This window comes from Bombina bombina, chromosome 2 (genome assembly GCF_027579735.1).
Source record: "Bombina bombina isolate aBomBom1 chromosome 2, aBomBom1.pri, whole genome shotgun sequence".
Lineage (NCBI taxonomy): Eukaryota > Metazoa > Chordata > Amphibia > Anura > Bombinatoridae > Bombina > Bombina bombina.
The window spans coordinates 923,177,153-923,195,826 of NC_069500.1; positions in this window are offsets into that span (position 1 = coordinate 923,177,153).

Consider the following 18,674-nt stretch of genomic DNA (forward strand, 5'->3'; position numbering starts at 1 on the left):
AGACCGTTCCACAGCCCCATTGGATTGAGGGTAATATGCCAAGGAGAAGGAAAGCTGGATCCCCATTTGAGCACAAAAGGAACGCCAAAATCTTTAGACAAACTGGCTACCCCGGTCCAACACTATCTCCTTGGGTAACCCATGTAAATGGAAGACCTCCCGGGCAAAAATTGAAGCAAGCTCCTGAGCGGTAGGCAGCTTCATCAAGGGAATGCAATGTGACATTTTAGAAAAATGGTCAACCACCATAAGGATAACAGTATTGCCATTGGAAACAGGGAGCTCGACAATGAAGTCCATGGAAAGATGTGTTCAAGGATGCTCACCATTAGCAATAGGTTGAAGAAGACCCACAGGAAGACGTCGAGGAGTCTTATTCTGTGCACAAACTGAGCAGGAGGCAACATACACAGCAACATCAGAACGAAGACCTGGCCACCAGAATTGTCGAGTGACAGACCAAATCATTTGGTTCTTGCCTGGGTGACCTGCGGCTTTAGGATAGTGGTAAGTGTGCAAAAGTTGTAGTTTGAAGATTCTCAGGAACAAAACACTTACCACTAGGTTTCTCAGGAGGTGCATTGGTTTGTGCAGCCAGGATCTCCTCCCCCAAAGGAGAAGTCAAATTAGTGCGTATGGTAGCCAAAATATGGTCAGGAGGTATAACTGGAGTAGGTACAGACTCCTCCTTGGACAGAGGCGAAAATTTTCGAGAGAGGGCATCAGCCCTAACATTCTTACTACCAGGCAGGTAGGAGACCACATAATTAAACCGAGACAAAAATAGCGCCCATCTGGCCTGTCGGGGCGACAAACGTTTTGCTTCAGATAGATAAGTTAAATTCTTGTGGTCAGTAAGAATGAGCACTGGCACGCTAGTACCCTCGAGAAGATACATCCATTCCTTAAGTGCCAAAATTATGGCCAGTAATTCCCTGTCGCCAATTTCATAATTGCACTCCGCTGGAGACAATTTCTTAGAGAAGAAACCACATGGATGCAAGGAACCGTCAGGCATAGGATGTTGAGACAAGAGGGCACCTACTCCAGTCTCAGATGCATCGACCTCAAGAACAAAAGGCAGGACAGGGATAGGATGAGCCAGAACTGGAGCGGCAGCAAAGGCATTCTTAAGACTAGCAAAGGCCTTAATGGCTTTAGGTGACCAATGGAGTGGATCATTCTCTTTACGGGTCATGTCTGTGATATGTTTGACCAAGGAAGAAAAGTTTTTAATAAACTTTCTATAGTAATTGGTGAACCCCAAAAAACTTTGAATAGACCGAAGACCAACTGGGCGAGGCCACTGCAGAACTGCAGATAACTTGTCAGGATCCATGGAGAACCCTGCAATGGAGATACCATAACCTAGGAAGGTTACTTGAGTCTGATGGAACTCACATTTCTAGAGTTTACAAAACAGGACATTCTCGCATAGTCTCTGAAGAACCCGTGTAACATCAGAACGATGAGCCTCAAGTGTGGGTGAGTTTATGAGGATGTCGTCTAAGTACACCACAACACACTGTTGCAAATTATCTCGTAGGACATCATTAATAAATTCCTGAAAAACAGCAGGAGCATTACATAGGCCAAAGGGCATTACAAGATACTCATAATGCCCGCTCCTGGTGTTAAATGCTGTTTTCCATTCGTGGCCCTCCTTAATACTAACGAGATTGTACGCTCCTCTCAAATCAAGTTTAGTAAAGACCGTAGCTCCCTTGAGGCGGTCAAAGAGTTCCGTAATAAGCGGAATAGGGTAAGCATTCTTAATGGTAAGACGATTAAGACCCCCTATAATCGATACATGGTCTTAACTCGCCACCCTTTTCCTTCACAAAGAAGAAGCCAGCCCCTGCAGGAGAGCAGGATTTGTGGATGATCCCCTGTGACAGAGCATCGTCAACATACTCCTCCATAGCACAATTCTCTGCAACAGACAGAGGGTACACCCGGCCCCGAGGAGGAATGGCTCCGGGTTGCAGGTCTATGGCACAATCATAAAACCAGTGAGGAGGCAACGTACCGGCACGCACCTTGTCAAACACGTCTAGGAACTCTCGGTACTCCTCTGGCAATTGAGATACCGAAGAATTGCACAAGACTTTAACTGGTTTCCGAACACAAATGGAAATACATTGCGGGGACCACAACAAAATGGCAGACCTGCGCCAGTCGAGACTAAGATTGTGCTTTTGGAGCCAGGGATAACCCAGAACAACAGGAAAATGTGGAGAGTTTATCACCTGGAACTGTAGGGTTTCAAAATGGAAAGCCCCAACAGCCATGGACAACGGAGCAGTTTCATGAGTAACGAGTGCGGGCTGAAGGGGCCTGCCATCAATGGCTTCAATAGCAAGCGGAATGGACCGAGGCAAAACAGGAATGGAATGCTTTGATACAAAAGCACTGTCAATTAAATAGCCCGCAGCACTGGAATCAACAAGAGCCTGAGTGACTATGGAGGAGTCCACCCAGGAAAGGACAACCGTGACCAAAGGTTTCTCCTTAAGCGGTTCCAGGGACAAGGATAAACCAAGGTCTGCCCCCGACAGGACCTTAGGTGTGAGTGTTCCCGGCCGTGTAGGACAAGACTTCAAAAGGTGGCCCTGTAACCCACAATAGAGGCAGAGCCCCTCCCTCCTCCTAAAGGCCCTCTCCGCCGTGGAGAGACACGTAAATCCCAGCTGCATCAGCTCAGCAGTACCTGGTGACTCAGGACCAGTAGGCATGGGAGGAGAGGGAGGCATGGGTGGGAACGAACACGTAGGAGACAACGGAATAGGAGGCCTCCGCAAGCACGCCTTGAAAGAGGGCCTCTCTCTGAGTCTGATGTCAATTAGGATAAAAAAAGACACCAATGCCTCGAGATCCACTGGTAAATCTCTGGCAGCGACTTCGTCTTTAATCGCATCAGAGAGCCCATGAAAGAAGGCGGCAACAAGGGCTTCATTGTTCCAACCTACCTCTGCGGCAAATGTACGGAACTCAATAGCATACTGAGCAACAGATCTTGTACAGCAGAGGAGGAGTGAGCCGGAACATCAAATACCCTTCGAAAAGAGGCCACAAATTCAGGGTAATTTGAAATCACAGGTTTATTAGTCTCCCACAAGGAATTAGCCCACGTAAGAGCTGTGTCAGAGAGTAACGAGATGAGAAATCCCACCTTAGCTCTGTCAGAGGAAAACGCCTGAGGTAACATCTCAAAGAAAATGCCCACCTGGTTCAAAAACCCTCTGCAATGAATAGGATTGCCTCCATATCACTGAGGTAGGGGTGCAGAACCAGACATGCTCCTGTTAGGACTAAGTGCAGCAGCGGAAACAGGAGCAGCCATAATGTGCGGGACACTTTGGTCCAAATGTGCAGTGCGAGTCAGCAGGGTTTGCAGGGCTAGTGCAAATTAATCCAAGCGGTGATCCTGTTCATCCATCCTGGAAATGATGGCAGGTAAAGGTGGATTATTAGCACCATCAGGATTCATGGCCTTTGCGTAATGTCAGGGTGCCAGGAATCAGACTGAGATGAGAAGTGCAAAAATAATCACACCTTTATTAATAGCAAAAAATAATAAAAAGTCCACAAGTCAAATAACAAGCCAGGAGTCAAAACCAGAGCTGGTAGTCAGATGAGCCGAGTCAGGAGCCAAAGCGAATAGTCAGACGAGCCGGAATCAGGAACAAGGAAACAGCAGAGTCAGGAACAAGCCAGGGATCAGGAATCAGGAAGGAAGTCAGGCAGCCAGGTAATACACAGGAACTCTCACAAACATAAACAATAATGAATCGCTAAAATAAAAAGCTTAAATGAGCAACTCATCAATAATAAGCCCCCCTCCATTGGTGACGAAAATAATGACAACCCAGATTGGCTCAGAAATAAACTTCCCAAATAGGCAGTTACCTAATGTTTTAATTTCAGGGAATTTCTACACTTCAGAGGGAGAGGGCAGTTATTCTAGTGAGTCAGAGGGTGGAGACAGCTACCCATATAGCCCATATAATAATAATACACATAAGGGATCTTCCCGTAGTAAATATAGGACAGATAGGGAGCGCTCCAGCCCTTACAATAAGGTCCCTATGAGAACCCATAATGTACCTAATAAGGTATATGACACCCCTAAGATAATTAACTTCTTAAGCAATGCAGTACCTGTATTCTCCAAAAGGGGGACCACTTCTATAATTGATCACTTAGAGGCCTATGAAAATGTTTTGTCTATAGTAAATGTTAATAGTGAGCAGTCTAAAATTGAATTTCTGCCATGGGTATTTGATGGTAAATTCTTTGCTTCACTAAAGGATATGAATATTCATTCCTGGAGTAAAACAAAGCAACAGTGTAAAAGGGAGTTTGGACAGAATCGCACCACCACCGCAGGTAAAGCAGCTGTATCGGGTTTGAAACGTGGCCTGAATCAAAGCCCAATCAACTTCCTTTCTACACTAAAAGGAGCTTACTGCATGGCCGAAAACAACCCCAAATTTGAAAGCTCAGAATTTGTAAATTTATTTTATGAAGCATTACCCTCACACATCAAAGTAAATCTGGCTAGAGACTTTCATGATAGCTGTTCATTGGATTGGCTGATCAGAGAGAGTAAAAAATTATACTCCATTCAGCAGTCCAATGAACAGGTGGTTAAAAGAGAAACAAAGGCCGAATAATAAAATAGTAGCCGAAGCTAGGGTGTCACCTAGCCCCCTAAATTTTGAATAAAAAAAAAAAACTTAAGCGGAAGTGGCCAAGGAAACTGGCCTTTCCCACAAAGTTTTGAGTCTGCCCCTTCCCCACCAAGGGCTGAGGTGCAGAGTCTGCAGGCTGATAGAAGGTAATATTCTCAAATTGGGGTTCATACCCATATAAATAGGTATCCCCAAAGAGACTAATACCCACAGGGTAATCGGTATCCCCATAAAAATAGATACCATAAGAAGCGCCAATACTTTTAGGATAACCAGACACCCCAATTAAATAGTGCACCGCAGGATTTTTTTTACTCCAGACAAGTTGAACCCCAAAGACAACCGTGTCAAGATACAATAGCTATAATTCTGAGAAATAATTTGTTCAATCAAGTGGTTCGACTTAGTACGCAGTTTAATCAATTATGTGAACAGTTTGCTAATATGAACCAAACTTTCACGGCTCAGCAACCTAATAATCTTTTTTTTTTTTTACTTGTTGCCATTTTTTCTCAAGTTGTTTATTAAACTTTTTTTTTTATATATTTTTTTAATTTAGATTTTTTTTAGCAATAACAATATATAACACATGTCCATATACATCCACACAGACGTGCATAGTACATATAGGCTGCATTGTTAAATAAACTATTAAACAAACAAGTGTATCTGTAAGTCATATTTCTATCTAAATACTCTAGCATTAGTTGTGTAAGTGGACAAATTGCAATGAAATCTCATTTTAAATTTAAACGGGATACCTCCCAAAATATACTGAGCCATTCTTAGACCCAGATAAAAATATAAAGCTCGGGGGAGGGATTTAAATGATAAAGACGGTCACTTATGGACCTTAGATAAAACAATTAACTGGTATCAAATGCTCGGTAAAGGTTAAAAGGGGAAACAACAAAAGATTAGGAGAAGATATTTATAGGGCAATGTAACTTTTCACTAGTAGATAAGTTCACTTAGGAATACGTTATCTAGATCTCAAATGGCAATCCACCTAGGAGCCAATACAGCTACATGGTATGTTGCTTAGTGAATAGCGGAGTCTAGGCTAAAAATTGTACCTAAGTGACATTGAAGGTTTTGTAGTGCTTAAAATGAATGATGGGGGGAGCTACACTTTAACATAAATAGTTAATAGTTAGCTTAGGTGTATAAAGCACTCAAATAGGTTGTCAACCAAATGCAGTCTATATTTTTTTTATATAAAAGGTAAAGTATAATGTGATTAAATACTCACAAATAGTAGTTGACTGCTATAAAACTGATATGATATATAATAAGGCTTAGCATGAGTGTAGAGGCCGTTTAACCAGTCACAGTAATATTATCTGCTACTCCTCTCACACACTTAATAATATGTCAGGACACAAATAGAGGTATGATTTGTACTATCAGGCTACACATATTGCCCCAGTCCAAATACAACCAGATGTATCAGCCAATGAAGTCCTCATGAGTGGTTGAGTCTCTAAAGGTAAACGCAGATGGGCAGTAAGGTGAGATAGACACAATTGTGGATCAACCATATAGCTAAAGGGTCTCAAGTGTTACCAGATATTTTGTCCACATTTGTATCCGAGGTAAAATACAAAACTTTAACCCACCACATCTCTCCATTTCAATGCCGCTGCTATAATGCATTTGCTAAAGACAAATAGTTCACCCTTCCAGGGTTGCCGATATTTCAAATAACCCCTTAGGAAGTCTCTGAGGCACTGGTATAAAGTTAGTTACGTAACAGGCTGGCTGGAAACAAGTGTGTCTCTGTACCCAACTTCGATGTCGCTAATCTCAGCTGAGAGTAAAGCACATAGCGGAGTAATAATTCCAGTTGGACCATCTGGTGAAGTCTCTCAGGGTGTATCCAGGGAGGGAGGCGGAACAGCATGGACCGTGATCAGCGATCACTCATACACCTTTGTCAACATTAGACCTCGACTGCTCTCCAACTCCTGTAGATTAGGCTCAGCCGCCACTACCAACTGGCCCGTTGACCCCCTGTGGCATCCATGCAGAGCCATCACCATATCGGTAAGTAGGCAAGCGTCTTCTTGATGGTTTTCCTGCTCCTCTGCGTTATTCTCTAGCTCTGCAAGCCGACAGATATTATCAGATTTAGTTCCTTTAAATGCCTGGTAAATTACCTCAGCGAGGCGTTCGAATTTTTGCTGCATCAGGGAACTGAAGGTGGATATGAGGAGATTCTCCAGAATTGCTATCTGATCTGGGGTATTGTACATTTTAGCTGTGCTGTGGTTTTGCTTCTCCTTAGTTTGCCACGTAGGGCACTGGTCACGCAACAATGGTGCAGCAATGGTGAGGACAAATGTGGCCTCAAATATAGGGGAAGGCCTAAAAAAAAAATGTCCGGTACTGAGGGCTGCAGAGCTGTGCCACAAACCAAAACTCTATCTTTTGGGTCAGAGTGCCTTCAGTCAAGCTTCTCCACCTTATGAAATGGCTTGTCACCAAGATTTCAACTGAAATTAAGAAAGAAGTGGTGAATGAGTCAGGAGCTGAAGCTCAGTACGACCATTAAGATGGCCGCTGCCCGGAAGTCCCCCTAATAGTCCTTTTTTAGGGGTGGCGCCAGTGGCCAACAGTGCGCCACAGGTACAAGCATAAAGATTACAGTATTACCTGAGAAAAAGGGGAGATCAAATGAGATAATTAATATTAAAAATGATACTAATCACATTCTCTCCCCACAACCCAGCAACAGAAAGCCTGACAGTGAGGACAGGTTTCTTCAGCCTGGAAGTATTAATGACTCTCCTATTTTACAGTTGTCCCTAAGCATTATTCCCACAGATGGACTTGCAGAACAATCCCCACAAGAGGAAGTATCCCCTAACTGCAGTGTAGTATGTAGATAATCCGTTATCCCTATTATAGAGGAGGCGGTTGGTAAGAATTGTACTGCGTCAGGTAATGTAATGAACAGGGATAGGCACAGACAAAGGCTGTGGCAGACATTTTCCAAAGTACAGACCGTATTGAAGGACATCAAAGTACATTTGAAATTAAAAATATTATTTTATAGTGATTGGTGTTATTATACTGATGCAGATACCACTGACTCTATAACCAGCCCTCCTCTGGCTATACCCATGAGCCAGTGTCACTTCTGTGTCTTTGTATAGTGCTGGGTGTTATTATACTGATGCAGATACCACTTATCCTATAACCAGCCCTTGTCTGGCTATACCCATGTGCCAGTGTCACTACTGTGTCATTATATAGCACAGGGTGTTATTATACTGATGCAGATACCACTGACCCTATAACCAGCCCTCCTCTGGCTATACCCATGAGCCAGTGCCACTACTGTGTCATTATATAGCGTAGGGTGTTATTATACTGATGCAGATACCACTGACCCTATAACCAGATCTTGTCTGGCTATACACATGTGCCAGTGTCACTAGTGTATCTTTGTATAGAGCTGGGTGTTATTATGCAGATGCACATCCAGTATTTCACTCAGGCTTTATTTATTCCATAACATCACCTAATATTGCTAGCAGTCTCTTGACAAGCCACTAACCTTATTCACACTACATATTTTTTTTCCTATTATTTTATCAGAAAGAAAAGATATACTAAGGTTGTGGCGGACACTGCAAGGGCTAGTCACGGACACCGGTGTCCATGTACGGACACCTTGCCTATCCCTGGTAATGAATACAGATAAATTGTGGCAAAGCCCACAAATGTTTAAACATGCTAATTTTTGTGTGAAATGGTAGAAACTGAGGGGAGATATTATGTATCAGCGGAGCTCCAGGATTCAGTTACCTAATCATGGGATTAATTGATACTGGATCTCAATCAACTATTTTATCTTACAAGTACTACACAAAGCTAAATTAACTCACAACTCACAAACCTAAACTCAGGAAATTTGATGGTTCATTAATAGGTGTTGAGGGTGACTCTCTCAAAGTCTGGGGCACTGCATGGTTAAAACTAAAGCTGGGAAACAGGGTAATAAGATAACCTGTCATCATAGTGGATCTGCCAAATGATTGTTTAATAATTGGTATTAATCTTCTTAAGCGATTAAGTACCGTAATTGATTGCATAAATAATATTATTTGGTCACAAGTCAAAATAACTATTAATTATGAGCGGTCCAGCATACCTCACACCAGACATAACTGTCATGTGGTGGAAGAGCAACCAGATGCTGTTGAAATTAATTTCAGGAAGAGCTGTTTACCTGAAATAACTGTCCTACAAATAGATTATTAAACTCCCCTAAGTGGCTCTGATGGTCATACCAAATGTCGCCCGGGAAAATAGCCAATATTTCCCTAGACTGCGACATTTTAACAATATACCTCCACAAGGGGGACCCCAATTCCTTACATAAGCGAAGGCTTATTAGTGCAAATAGCTGAACCTACAGTAATTAAATATCTGTCTCCCCAAGATCACTGGGTCCATGACCTAGATATTAACTCTGAAAGCTATAATATTATAGCAAAATGTTTATTATCTATCTCCATAGGTAACAAATCAGCGAAACACCTGTTTTTATTTTTGAATAATCCCCATAATCAAATATATATTAGCAACGATCTCTTACATAGATATGCCATACAAATAGATTTGATTAACTTTTGCCTCTGGAGCAGGTTAAAAGGGGACTCTGAGATATTTCAGGATGAAAATGCAGCCCTGAAATCAAATCAGCAAATTCCCTATGCTGTGAATATGCAGGTGTCTAATGATATTGTAATCCCTGCTGGGGTTAATAAATTTCTCTTACCCTTACAGGTAAAAAGGGGTCAGAAGTTAAAATCTTCTGAAGCACTAATATGCATCTCCCATAGAATGCAAAATATGAGTATAACAATGATCCATACTCCTATGGTAAATATTGGAAATATTCCAATACATGTTATTGTGCATAACATGACCTCACAGGATATCACATTATCCAAGGGAACTACCATAGGATATGCTCTGGAATGCAGTTATACTTTCAGATTCCAGAATAATATAATCGGGCTAATACCTGAAAGGTACTTAACTGAAGAACATTTAATAGAACAATCCTTTGCATCCATGCCAGAGGGATTGTTTACAATTCAATCGATTTACCTTTTCAGCTCAGAAAAAGGCATCTGTAAAATTGAAGAAGCCTCCCTAGTATTTGATCAATCGATCAAAGAACAAGAATACCCTAATATCCAGAATCATAGGGGTAATGTAAATTATAATCAAGGGGACCTCACCTCTAGACTTGAAAAAGCATATGACATAGGACAGCCTGAAATCTTTCCAGGATTTCAGCAAATAGTCGATGAGCAAAACTCCTTAGCTAATGGCTATTCCAGTGATGATGAACGCCAACAGCTAAGAGAAATCCTGATGGAATACCAGGGCATTTTTGCTAGGGATTCTTATGACTGTGGGACTACAGACCTATACATTACAAGAATCCAAACAGATCACAATGCGCCACCTGTATATGTTAAACAATACAGACTCCCTTTAGTCTCATATTCTCTTAAAGTTGGAAGAAATGGGTATCATCAGACAGGTGCACAGCTCTTATAATAATCCTATTCTAGGTATTCTTAAACCCAATGGACAATGGAATATTTGTTATGACTTAAGACTGCTAAACAAACGGGTGTACATGTCTGGCGGGCCTGTGTCATACATTGACCAGTGCCTAGTGCAGATGCAGGGATCTAAGATATTCACTGCCATTGATTGTGCACAGGGATATTGGACCATAAAGGTACATGAGGAAGACCAATATAAACTCACATTCTCCTTCCAAAAGGTCCAATATGCATTCACTCAGCTTCCGTTTGGATACAAAAATTCAAGACATGAATTTGCTGTATTCATGCATAAGGCTATGCCTGATGTACTGGAAAGGGAAACCTTATGTTGATGATGTGTTATTTAAAAACACGTCACAGAACTTAAACATGTCCTCAGCCAACTTAAAAGGGCAGGTGTCAAATTATCCATACAAAAAGCCCAATGGTGCCGCACTCGTGTCAACTTCTTGGGACATGAGATTACTTCTGAAGGGTTAAATCCTCAGAAGAAAAAGTTTGGAGCCATAATAAATTTCAAGAACCCAACTAACTTAAAGAAATTAAGATAATTCCTGGGTATGACAAATTATTCTCACAAATTTATTGACAATTATGCAGAATTAGCTAAACCACTACTACATCTCCTAAAGAAGTATGTAGTATGGCACTGGAGGGAGGCTCAAGAAACAGACATAAGAGAGCTGAAGAGAAAACTCACTCAAACACCTTGCTTAGCTTACCCTAAAGGCGGTAAACCTTTCTACCTAGAGACAGGCTACACAGACATAAGCATTAGTGCTGTTTTATACCAAAAACATGATAAATTAAGCAAAGTCATTGCTTATGCAAGCAAAACTTTATCCCCAGTGGAAATAAAAATTAATTGATTGTGAAAAAGCCCTCTTATCTACTGTATGGGCTCTACAAAATTTCCGCAGCTACATACAGGGCAAGAAAATTATTGTAGAAACGGCCCACCAGCCTTTGCTATATTTAAATTTAAAAATAAGAGATGGGAACCTGTCCAATAGCTGCATAACAGTTTGAACTTACAAGGCTGGCCTTTAGAAATTCGCTATAAGCAAAACCAAAAGAATCCAGTCGCAGGGGCTTGCTGAGCTCCATAACTGTACAACTAAAGATCCTGGGGAAGAGTTAATAGAAGATGATTTCCTGGAGGAACAATTGCTTTCCCCATATAAAATATACAATGAGGACCATTGTCAAACATTACCTTGGGTATATGTTGATGGTTGTTCTTACCATGCCACTATTGATAATGAGCGTAGATTTGTCACTGGCATTGGTGTCGTTTGGGCAAATGGATTCACAAATATTTCTGTAGGTTTTAACATTGGACCAAGATCCAGTCAAGTAGCAGATATTGTTAAAAACATTGAAATGGCTATTGAACAAGGTATTCATGAATTTGTGATCATTACTTACTCAAATTATGTGCGTGACAGTTTTGTTGAATACCTGCCAACAAATAAATGGCATGCAGAAAACTAACAACAAATCTGTCAAACATACTGCTAGATTACGAGTTTTTGTCGGTAATGGTGTGCGGTGTTAACTGCACACCATTACCTGTACTTAAAGGGACAGTCTGATCAAAATTAAACTTTCATGATTCAGATAGGGCTTGCAATTTTAAACAACTTTCCATTTTACTTCTATTATCTAATTTGCTCAATTCTTTAGATATTCTTTGTTGAAGAAATAGCAATGCACATGTGTGAGCCAATCACACAAGGCCTCTATGTGCAGCAACCAATCAGCAGCTACTGAGCATATCTAGATATGCTTTTCCGCAAGTGATATCAAGAGAATGAAGCAAATTAGATAATATAAGTAAATTAGAAAGTTGTTTAAAATGACATGCTCTTTCTAAATCACGAAAGAAAAAAATTAGGTTTCATGTCCCTTTAAGACAACGCTGGTATTACAGGTTTTTTTAAACCCGGCGTTATCCGCAAAAAAGTGAGCGTAGAGCAAAATTTAGCTCCACATCTCACCTCAATACCAGCGTTGCTTACGGTAGCGATGAGCTGGAAAAACGTGCTCATGCACGATTTCCCCATAGGAATCAATGGGGCAGAATCGGTTGAAAAAAAAACTAACACCTGCAAAAAAGCAGCGTTCAGCTTCTTAAGCAGCCCCATTGATTCCTATGGGGAAACAAAAGTTATGTCTACACCTAACACCCTAACATGAACCCCGAGTCTAAACACCCCTAATCTTATACTTATTAACCCCTAATATGCCGCCCCCGTCATCGCCGACACCTACATTATATTATTAACCCCTAATCTGCCTCTCCAGACACCGCCGCCACCTACATTATCCCTATGAACCCCTAATCTGCTGCCCCCAACATCGCCGACACCTACTTTTTATTTATTAACCCCTACTCTGCTGCCCCCAATGTCGCCACCACCAACCTATACTTATTAACCCCTAATCTGCCGCCACCAACGTTGCCACCACTATAATAAACATATTAACCCCTAAACCTAAGTCTAACCCTAACCCTAACACCCCCTAACTTAAATATAATTTAAATAAATATAAATAAAATTACTACAATTAACTAAATAATCCTATTTAAGACTAAATACTTACCTATAAAATAAACCCTAAGATAGCTACAATATAACTAATAGTTACATTGTAGCTATCTCAGGGTTTATTTTTATTTACAGGCAACTTTGTATTTATTTTAACTAGGTACAATAGTTATTCAATAGTTATTAACTATTTAATAACTTCCTAGTTAAAATAAATACAAATTTACCTGTAAAATAAACCCTAACCTAAGTTACAATTACACCTAACACTACACTATCATTACATTAATTTACTAAATTACCTACAATTAACTACAATTAAATAAAATAAACTAAAGTACGAAAACCCCCCCACTAAATTACAGAAAAAAATAAAATAATTACAAGAATTTTAAACTAATTACACCTACTCTAATCCCCCTAATAAAATGAAAATCCCCCCAAAATAATAAAAATCCCTACCCTATACTAAATTACAAATAGCCCTTAAAAGGGCCTTTTGCGGGGCATTGCCCTAAAGTAATCAGCTCTCTTACCTGTAAAAAAAAAGACAATACCCCCCCAACATTGAAACCCACCACCCACACACCCAACCCTACTCTAAAACCCACCCAATCCCCCATTAATAAAACCTAACACTAACCCCTTGAAGATCACCCTACTGTGAGACGTCTTCACCCAGCCGGGCACAAGTGGTCCTCTAGAGGGGCAGAAGTCTTCATCCGATCCAGCAGAAGAGGTCCTCCAGACGGCTAGAAGTCTTCATCCAGGCATCTTCTATCTTCATCCATCTGGAGCGGAGCGGGTCCATCTTGAAGCCAGCCGACGCGGAGCATCCATCCAGACCGACGACTACATGACAAATGACGGTTCCTTTAAATGACGTCATCCAAGATGGCGTCCCTTGAATTCCGATTGGCTGATAGGTTTTTATTAAGGTATGAAATATTTTTTTTTATTAATGTAGGAAATATCCTATTGGCTGATGCAATCAGACAATAGGATTGAAGTTCAATCCTATTGGCTGATCCAATCAGCAAATAGGATTGAACTCGAATTCTATTGGCTGTTCCAATCAGCCAATAGAATGCGAGCCGTGGCGTCACTAGGGTTGGTGTCACCCGGTGCGGTAAGTTATGGTGTAACACCCCCCAAGAAAGCAGACACACACAAAAACACAGGCACACACACATACAAACACTCAGACACACTTAAAAACACACTCAGATGCACACACAAACACTCAGAAACACACTCAGACACACACACAAAGACACACACACCAAAACACTGAGACACACACACACAAAAACAATGAGACACACACACACACAAAAACTCAGACACGCACACACAAAAACTCAGACACACACATACAAAATAGACCCCCGCCCGCCCTCCCCTCCTACCTCTTCAGTGTGCACTTAGTGTACTGTGACCATACCGGTCTGGTGGGCATCATACGTGGCTCCTTCACTTTAGAGACAGTGTCAGACAGTCATGCGGTCAGGTGCCAGGCATCCCCCTCATGATTTCCCAGTTCCCGTTTAGAGAGACAGCACAGCAGTGAGTGACTCCACTGCTCCACACATCACTGAGCAGTGAGCACAGATAGGCAGCCTGGTTTAGGCTAGCAGTCCCCAGTCCCACTAATTTTCACAAATGCCAGCCCCTCTAATAAAAAAAATCTATGCATCTCTACATCTATTTCTTTGAATTTCAATGAAATTAAAAAAAAATAAAAACATTTTTTTTTGTGGTGTCACCCCCTGGAGGGTGTCACCCAGGTGCGGCCCGCACCCCCTGCACCCCCCTAGTGACGCCACTGAATGCGAGCTCAATCCTATTGGCTGATTGGATCAGCCAATAGGATTTTTCCTACCTTAATTCCGATTGGCTGATAGCCATCTTGGATGACGTCATTTAAAGGAACCGTCATTCGTTGTGTCGTCGTCGGTCTGGATGGATGCTCCGCGTCGGCTGGCTTCAAGATGGACCCGCTCCGCTCCGGATGGATGAAGATAGAAGATGCCGCCTGGATGAAGACTTCTAGCCGTCTGGATGTCCTCTTCTGCCTGGATCGGATGAAGACTTCTTCCCCTCTGGAGGACCACTTGTGCCCGGCTGGGTGAAGACGTCTCAAGGTAGGGTGATCTTCAAGGGGTTAGTGTTAGGTTTTATTAATGGGGGATTGGGTGGGTTTTAGAGTAGGGTTGGGTGTGTGGGTGGTGGGTTTTAATGTTGGGGGGTATTGTCTTTTTTTTACAGGTAAAAGAGCTGATTATTTTGGGGCAATTCCCCGCAAAAAGCCCTTTTAAGGGCTATTTGTAATTTAGTATAGGGTAGGGATTTTTATTATTTTGGGGGGGCTTTTTTATTTTATTAGGGGGATTAGAGTAGGTGTAATTAGTTTAAAATTCTTGTAATTATTTTATTTTTTTCTGTAATTTTGTGGGGTTTTTCCCCCTACTTTAGTTTATTGTATTTAATTGTAGTTAATTGTAGTTAATTGTAGTTAATTGTAGGTAATTTAGTAAATTAATTTAATGATAGTGTAGTGTTAGGTGTAATTGAAATTTAGGTTATTTTACAAGTAAATTTGTATTTATTTTAGCTAGGTAGTTATTAAATAGTTAATAACTATTTAGTAACTATTCTACCTAGTTAAAATAAATACAAAGTTGCCTGTAAAATAAAAATAAACCCTAAGATAGATACAATGTAACTTAGTTATATTGTAGCTATCTTAGGGTTTATTTTATAGGTACGTATTTAGTTTTAAATAGGAATCATTTATTTAATTGTAGTAATTTTATTTTGTTTTATTTAAATTATATTTAAGTTAGGGGGGTTAGACTTAGGGTTAGACTTAGGTTTAGGGGTTAATAAATTTAATATAGTAGCGGCGACGTTGGGGTATACAGATTAGGGGTTAATAAATGTAGTTAGGTGTCGGCGATGTTAGGGACAGCAGATTAGGGGTTAATAAAATTTAACTCGTGTTTGCGAGGCAGGAGTGCGGCGGTTTAGGGGTTAATATATTTATTAAAGTGGCGGCGATGTCCGGTCGGCAGATTAGGGGTTAAAAAATGTATTTAAGTGTTTGCGATGTGGGGGGGGGGGGGCATCGGTTTAGGGGTTAATAGGTAGTTTATGGGTGTTAGTGTACTTTTTAGCACTTTAGTTAAGAGTTTTATGTTACGGCGTTAGCCCATAAAACTCTTAACTACTGACTTTTAAATGCTGTAGCAGTCTTGACAGCAGAGGGTGTACCGCTCACTTTCTCCAAGACTCGTAATATCGGCGTTAGGCAAGTCCCATTGAAAAGATAGGATACGCAATTGACGTAAGGGGATTTGCGGTAAGCTCGAGTCGCGGAATAAAAGTGAGCGGTACACCTGTACCTGCCAGACTTGTAATTCCAGCGGGCATTAAAAAGCAGTGTTGGGACCTCTCAACGCTGCTTTTTGAGGCTAACGCAAGACTCGTAATCTAGGCGATAGTAAGTTCTTCTGCGAGATTGATAAAATTAGTGGTTTCCAAAGGGTTAATCATGCACTGGAAAAAGAGGGTCATTACAGAATTCAAAGTCATTATAAGGAAGGCAATGATCTTGCAGATTCATTAGCCAGACAAGGAGCCATAACTGGAGAGCTCCTCAATATTGACCACTTAATGGATGCTATTCATGTAGAGGCCATTACCAGAAATCAGGCTAGACAACAAAATGAGCCTAACCTGGTACAATGGAGTCAGGATTCTCCTAGTGAGGACCTGATCACTAATCAAAAAGAAGACCCTGTTATAGGTATTTTCTATAAACATATAGAAAACCCTGAAAACAATACCATCTCAAAAGAAAACTGTATTGGCAAGGAAGATCTTAGAATCTTAATGAAGTCCAAATCACAATTCAAATTACAAGATGGTTGTTAATTAGAACATCCAAAACAGGTATCTAACAATGGGTGGTACCTACCTATTTCAGGGGTCTCATGCTTCAACATGCCCATGATGCTCCAACATCTGGCCATTGTGATGCCCAATTAACATATAAAATATATCGCGTGACTACGCCTTTGGCCGCATATGTTGAGAAGGATGTTCAAACCTACTGTTAAGGTTGTTTAATCTATCCACAGTTCCAACCCACTGTGCCGACACAGAGCGCCATTGCAGAAAAGGGGGATGGTAATGCCATGGTCATATATACTAATTAATTTTATTGGTCCATTAACTAGGTCGCCAACCTTTCGGACCTCAGGGACCACTAAAATCCTAATTTTGAATCCTGTGGACCACTAACATGAATTTTTTTTAAAAGGTACAAACCTCTATAATGTGTATGTGTGTGTGTATATATATATATATATATATATATATATATATATATATATATATATATATATATATATATATATAACAACATTTTAAATTAGGGGGAGATAAAAGGCGAGTTTAAAATCCTCCACTACGCACAAAATATAGAAAAAATAACTCATTGTGTAGTTCATTAACAAATCTAGACAGGCCCAGAGGCTTGTTTTCTCACATAAAACCTCTGAATTACATTGTTTCCAATGCAGCAAAGGATTCTGGGTAAGATATGCAAATTAAGTACACAATGACACACCTTTTTGCTTCAGTCTGCTTTTCAGCAGGTTCCCTTTACGCCAAAGTATCACTGTTCACACAGCTTTCCTTTTGCACAATCGAGTACAGGTATGGCATCGATTTTAGGAACCCGGAGATAATTTTTAGGAACCGGGAGATGGAAAAAGATGCTTGGACACCCAGTACAGGTCGTTCTCCTTCAGCCTTTTTATACGAGGGTCCCCGACCCTCAACAGGCATGACAGCATGAAAGACCCCATATGCCATGACTTCCTTTTGCACAATCAAGTACAGGTATGGCATCGTTTTTAGGAACCCGGAGATAATTTTTAGGAACCGGGAGATGGAAAAAGATGCTTGGATGTGAGCTAACCACAACTGATGTTACTGGCAAATACTATAATACTAGTGGGATATGGCTGATCTAATGGATGGCAATTACTGGAATTCAGGTGCCTTTGTGCGTGGGACAATTATTAGAATGAAAAATAATTATCATTTATTAAAAAAAAGAGAAGATAGAGGGGAGAAAGACAAACAGTGATGTAAATCCATCTGAAGGAATTAGGAAAACTACTACAAAGAGACAGGTAAAGGGAAGAAAATAAATAAAAATAAGAGCTTTTTTTTATATATACTTTAATTCCATTATTTCAAGCCAAGACTGTACCAACCTCTGCTGACTTTAGAATGGAAGCATCTTCCTCTGAGCAGCGCGCCGGGCGAGAGGAGTTAAAAACACAATCTAGCTACGCAAGTTGCGCAGTACTACGCAACGTGCGTAGGGAGATTGTAATATAACTCCTCCTCCGTCGGTTTTCACTGATGTCCAGCCAAGCACTGTAGGGACACCATAAGAGGAGATTAATTCCTGCTTGATGGTGTCAAGGACCAGCAACATCTTCTCGTGGACCACCAGTGGTCCATGGACCACTGGTTGGCGACCGCTGATCTAGATGTAACAGATACATGTTAACTGTGACATGCCTGTTCACCAAATGATTAGAGTGCATCAGTGCACCTAATAATAATGCTGAAACATGTGCAGCATTGCTCATTAACCACATATTTTCCAGATTTGGTTTACCCCAGAGAATCGAATCCTATCGGTGGACCCACTTCACTAGCAGAGTGATGACAAAAATGTGGAAATTATTAGGGGTTACAAGGAAGCTCCATATTGCATACAGAGCTGCCTCTAGTGCTGGTGTAGAGTG